A 6900-nucleotide genomic window follows, 5' to 3' on the forward strand; every position below is an offset into this window, starting at 1 on the left:
GAGAATCCAGCCCTTGTGATACCTGGATGGCAGCTTTGCAGAAAACCCACCTAAGCAGTTCCTGGACTCCTGAGCTATAGAAACCATGTAATAATAAATGTGTGCTATTTTAAGGGGCTCAGTATGTAGTAATATGTTGTTCAGCATATTGAATTAATAATACTCAGGGTACCTTTCTCATACTCAGAAGTGATGATTTTTTTCAGAAAGCCAGTTCAGATTCTGTAAACTTCCCAATCCTTTTCTTTGGACTCCCTTAGTAATCCATAACCTGAAGCACCAAAGTCATTATTCTTCCATTTAATGATGTTTCCTTCTGACTTGCATTATCATTGATCTTTTCAATTTTAATTTTTTAGTACTTTTTTTATATTAAAGACACAATCAACTTCCCTCCACTCAATAGAATTCCTACATTACTCTGTTGTGATGCAGTCTTGCAGGCTTGGCAATGACTTTTATAATCTAGTTATGTTGAGGGCTTGAGTTATGGGTAACTTTTTTATCTCTATTAATATATCATATTAGGAGATATGTGGAAAGATTTGAGTTTAGGTGCTCACAATTTCCCTAAAGAACATGGACTTGGAAAAGTAATTTTTTCCCTCCGCTTCTCCAATTAGAAGATGATAGAAAGGAAATCAATTAGCAGATGAATCTTATCTAGCACAGACTCTCCCTTTGGTTCTCACACCAATAGAACTTACCTCCATAAAATACAGCAATAAACCATTTGAATACTGGCTAACACAAAGCCACTATCTTTCAAACAATCGAAAACAAGTTCAGTCTCTTCACCAAAGGGAAAACCAAAATATAATTAATTTTATACCTCTTTTGGTAATATTTATTCCTCTTGTATTTAGGTAAAAATCTCTCTACAATCTTGCATAATGACATTAAATTATAAATTAAGCAACAATATTTCTAGTATAAAATATTTGGGAAAATGTGGAGGGATAATAAATCTGGAAAACATACAGAGAGTACTGTTTTTATTTTCTGCAGTTTTTCATAAATCCATTATTCACAAAGTACATTATTTAGGATGGACGAAGTTGTGCTTCATTAAAATACATCAAATTTCTGTGGCTTAGAACAAATATATTTTTCTCCCCCTATACATGTCAGATGCAAATTGGTTGAGGACTCACCTCTACATCTTGTTCTTTTTGGAATCCGAGTAGGTATCATTTAAATTATCATCAGTAGCTGACAGGTAGAAGTTAAGATGAAGAATAACACAGAGGCTAATATATCTTGCCATTTGTAATTGACATGGCATTTATGCCTATATTTCAGATTCCTAAATAGTCAAAAAGACATCTATAATTTTGAAGGTAATGGATTAAAATCATACTAATTGCCAGAAAACTGAATATGCTAATTATTTGTGGATCATTGTATTAGTTAGGGTTCTCCTTGGAAACAGAATCAATGAGAGATGTCTCTGATTATCAAATTGTAAAAGTGACTCACGCAACTGCGGGAGCGCACGAGTCCAAATTCTGCAAAGCCGTCAAGAAGCTGTCAACTCCAAGGAAGATGTCTGACAAACTCCTCAGGAAATGAACCGACAACTTTGACGAACTCTTCAGGAAACAAACCGGCAACTTTGACGAACTCCTCAGGAAACGAACCGACAACTTTGACGAACTCCTCAGGAAACGATCTGGCAACTTCGACAAGCTCCCCAGGAAATGCTTCACTGAGCAGCTGAAGAAAGAAGTGAAGGTTCTCTAACCGTCCGGCTTATAAGCCTCCAACTGATCACCCGGACCAAATCCAGCCAATTGCATTCTCTCACTGTGGAAGCACGCCCTTTGATGAGTCATCAGTCAGCTGCAGTCAATTGACTGATGAGCCAACAAACCAGCCCGTTGGATTATTAAGCAGCCTCAAATATCCTCACAGCAATCGTCAGGCCAGTGCCTGCTTGACCAGACAGCTAGGCCACCTAGCCAAGCTGACACATGAACCCAACCATCACAGTCCATCCCTTGTCAACTTGGCAGTTGTACACATCACCTAAAACCATACCTTCAAAATGAACGTTACAGCTTATGCCTTATGATAAGGGGATAAGACAGAGAGAAAGCAAAAATATTTTCTTTACAGACAAATACAAACATAATCATAAAAAAACGAGGAGGAAATATTCATGTCATGATAGTCCTCGTTTCTGTAACTGGTCACGTGCACGTAGTTCATATTTATCACGACCTTCTTCCACTACCCATTCCATGTTCCCTTTACCCTCAGCAAGCACTTCAGCTGGCCGTGGTTCTTTGCCTGGTGGGGTGACCCAAACCTTCATTCCTGAAGTTTCTTGGCCATTGGTAGTCCTGCCTGGATTGGGTCGTTGCAGTTTTCCATTGACTTGAATCACGGGGCATGGTAGTACTAAGAGACACCCTAGGGGATCACCTGTATTCCAGGAAAACTCTTCTTTCCTTCCATTGTGTAGTTGCAGTGCTATTTCCCCTTGATAGTCAGGATCAATCACCCCAGCCAGTAGAGTAATCCCCTTACTTACCTGTTGATTCAGAGGCATAAGAAGCCCAAAGTGGCCAGGTGGCAGTCTTAACTTCCAGTTCAATGGGATTATTGTTGTGTCTCCAGGTGGAAGCACTCCTCCTTTTGGAACCAAGACTTGTAGACCAGCAGAGCTTAAACTTGCAGGGACAGGAAGCAAAAATTTCCCTAGTGGGTCACTAGGAGTGATAGTGAGTGGTGCTACTCCTGTTTCCACCCCTTGATTCCTGGACCCATGAATCCTGGCTATGGGAGAAACAGCACCATAGAGTGGATGCTGATTCAGAGCATACACAGCCTCCTGGAGAACACTGCCCCAGCCCTGCAAGGTATTGCCACCTAGTTGGCACCGTAATTGAGTCTCCAATAGGCCATTCCACCGTTCTATCAACCCAGCTGCTTCTGGATGATGGGGAACATGGTAAGACCACAGAATTCCATGAGCATGTGCCCATCCCCTCACTTCATTTGCTGTGAAGTGGGTTCCTTGGTCTGAAGCAATGCTGTGTGGAATACGGTGGATGAGGCATTCTGTAAGTCCACGTATTGTAGTTTTGGCAGAAGCATGTCGTGCAGGGAAGGCAAACCCATATCCAGAGTATGTGTCTATTCCAGTAAGAACAAATCGCTGCCCTTTCCATGATGGAAGTGGTCCGATGTAATCAACCTGCCACCAGGTAGCAGGCTGATCACCCTGAGGAATGGTGCCATATCGGGGACTGAGTGTGGGTCTCTGCTGCTGGCAAATTGGACACTCAGCAGTGGCTGTGGCCAGGTCAGCCTTGGTGAGTGGAAGTCCATGTTGCTGAGCCCATGCATAACCTCCATCCCTACCACCATGACCACTTTGTTCATGAGCCCATTGGGCAATGACAGGAGTTGCTGGGGAAAGAGGCTGATTGGTATCCACCAAACGGGTCATTTTATCCACTTGGTTATTAAAACCTTCTTCTGCTGAAGTCACCCTCTGGTTAGCATTCACATGGGACACAAATATCTTCATGTTGTTTGCCCATTCAGAAAGGTCTATCCACATACCCCTTCCCCAGACTTCTTTGTCACCAATCTTCCAATCATGTTCCTTCCAAGTCCCTGACAATCCAGCCAAAACATTAGCAACAGCCCAGGAATCAGTATACAGATGCACCTCTGGCCAGTTCTCCTTCCAAGCAAAGTGAACAACCAGGTGCACTGCTCGAAGTTCTGCCCACTGGGAGGATTTCCCCTCACCACTGTCCTTCAGGGATATCCCAGAAAGGGGCTGCAGTGCTGCAGCTGTCCACTTTCGGGTGTTGCCTGCATATCGTGCAGAACCATCTGTAAACCAGGCCTGAGTCTTCTCTTCCTCAGTCAACTGACTGTAAGGAACTCCCCAAGATGCCATAGCTGTGGACTGGGAAAGAGAAGGTAAGGTGGAAGGAGTGGGGGCCATGGGCATTTGGGCCACTTCCTCATGTAACTTACTTGTACCTTCAGGACCTGCTCAAGCTCTATCTCGTATATACCATTTCCATTTTATGATGGAGTGCTGCTGTGCATGCCCAACTTTATGGCTTGGTGGGTTAGACAACACCCAGCTCATGACAGGTAACTCAGGTCTCATGGTAACTTGGTGGCCCATGGTTAAGCGTTCTGTCTCTACTAAGGCCCAGTAGCAGGCCAACAGTTGTTTCTCAAATGGAGAGTAGTTATCTGCAGAGGATGGTAAAGCTTTACTCCAAAATCCTAAGGGCCTGCATTGTGATTCTCCTATAGGAGCCTGCCAAAGGCTCCAAACAGCATCTCTATTTGACACTGACACTTCCAGCACCATTAGATCAGCTGGATCATATGGTCCAAGTGGCAGAGCAGCTTGCACAGCAGCCTGGACCTGTCGCAGAGCCTCATCTTGCTCCGGTCCCCACTCAAAACTAGAAGCTTTTCTAGTCACTCGGTAAATGGGCCGGCGTAGTACACCTAAATGAGGAATATGTTGTCTCCAAAACCCAAAGAGGCCAACTAAGCGTTGTGCCTCTTTTTTGGTTGTAGGAGGGGCCAGATGCAGCGGCTTATCCTTCACCTTAGAAGGAATATCTCGACAGGCCCCACACCACTGGACACCTAGAAATTTTACTGAGGTGGAAGGCCCTTGTATTTTTGTTGGATTTATCTCCCATCCTCTGCCATGCAAATACCTTACCAACAAATCTAGAGTAGTTGCTACTTCTTGGTCACTAGGCCCAATCAACATGATATCATCAATATAATGGACCAGTGTGATGTCTTGTGGGAGGGAGAAATGATCAAGATCCCTGTGGACAATATTATGACATAGGGCTGGAGAGTTGATATAACCCTGAGGTAGCACAGTGAATGTAAACTGCTGGCCTTGCCAGCTGAATGCAAACTGTTTCTGGTGGTCCTTTCTGACAGCAATAGAGAAAAAAGCATTTGCCAGATCAATAGCTGCATACCAGGTACCAGGGGATGTTTTGATTTGCTCAAGCAATGATACCACATCTGGGACAGCAGCTGCAATTGGAGTCACCACCTGGTTAAGCTTACGATAATCCACAGTCATCCTCCAAGACCCATCTGTTTTCTGCACAGGCCAAATAGGAGAGTTGAATGGGGATGTGGTGGGAATCACCACCCCTGCATCCTTCAAGTCCTTAAGAGTGGCATTAATCTCTGCAATCCCTCCAGGAATCCGGTATTGCTTCTGGTTCACTACTTTGCTAGGCAGGGGCAGCTCTAGTGGCTTCCACTTGGCCTTTCCCACCATAATAGCCCTCACTCCAGGAGTCAGGGAACCAATGTGAGGATTCTGCCAGTTGCTGAGTATGTCTATTCCAATTATGCATTCCGGCACTGGGGAAATAACCACAGAATGGGTCTGGGGACCCACTGGACCCACTGTGAGATGGACCTGGGCTAAAACTCCATCAATCATCTGACATCCATAAGCCCCAACTCTGACTGGTGGACCAGAGTGATGTTTTGGGTCTCTGGGAATTAATGTCACTTCTGACCCAGTGTCTAATAATCCACAAAATATCTGATCATTTCCTTTTCCCCAATGCACAGTCACCCTGGTAAAAGGCCATAGGTCCCCCTGGGGAAGGCTGGGAGGAAGATTAACAGTATAAATTTTTGGCAGCGTGACAGGGTCCTTCTCCAAGGGTACCTGGCCTTCCCTTCATTCAAGGGGCTCTGGATCTGTAAACTGTCTCAAGTCTGGGAATTGATTAAGGGGCCGTGACTCTCTGTTTTTGTAATTCAAGGGAGATTTTTGTTCATGTGGCCTAGAATTCTTCTGCTTATATAGTTCAAACAAGAATTTAGTCGATTGCCCATCTATTTTACTACTTGGTACTCCATGATCCACTAGCCAACGCCATAAGTCTCTGCGAGTCATATTGTTTTGATTGCTGCTTTGAGCCTGTTTTCCATTATGGTAGCCATGCCCACCTTGTCTGTGGTGATTAACTGCAGCCACTTGGCTTCTTCTGACTCGGGACCCGATTATCCCCATTGTGTTTAAGGATTCCAGTTCAGTGACAGCAGTTCCTACAGTAATATCTGATCTACAGAGAAGGGCGACTACAGAGCTCTTCAGGGATGATGGAGCTAGTTTCACAAATTTATTCCTTACAGTCCTGGTAAAAGGTATGTCCTCTGGACATTCCAGGGCTGTGTGAGCAGGTCTTCCATGATAAATCCACTCTAACATTCCAATCTCTCTAAGCCTTTGAATCCCTTCCTCCACATTATACCAGGGCAGTTCTGGCATTTCAACCTCTGGTAATGCTGGCCACCTTTTGATCCATGTTTCAGCTAGCCACCCAAACAAACTGTTAACACCCTTTCTAACCCCTCGAGCTACAACATTGAATGCAGAATCTCTGCTTAGGGGGCCCATATCAGTAAATTCAGCCTGATCCAACCTTATATTCCTTCCACCATTATCCCACACTCTCAATATCCATTCCCACACATATTCCCCTGATTTCTGTCTGTATAAATTGGAAAACTCATGCAGTTCTTTTGGAGTATAGCGTACTTCCTCATGGGTCACACTTTTTACCTCACCCTTTGGGGTTTGTTGGGATCTGACAAACCAGCCCATTGGATTATTAACCAGCCTCAAATATCCTCACAGCAATCATCAGGCCAGTGCCACCTAGCCAAGGTGACACATGAACCCAACCATCACAATCATCTTTAAGCTCCAAATTTACCCTTTGATATCTAACCCTAAAATGGGGGCATCAAACTCTGCAAACTGCATTACTTGGTCTTCTCTGCCAGCTAGTTTTCTGGCACTGGAGCAAAATGGGAATGTAGGAGAAAAGAAAGGGAATTGTTTTCCATATTTTTGCCTTG

This window comes from Choloepus didactylus, chromosome 8, assembly GCF_015220235.1.
Source record: "Choloepus didactylus isolate mChoDid1 chromosome 8, mChoDid1.pri, whole genome shotgun sequence".
Classification (NCBI taxonomy): Eukaryota; Metazoa; Chordata; class Mammalia; order Pilosa; family Megalonychidae; genus Choloepus; species Choloepus didactylus.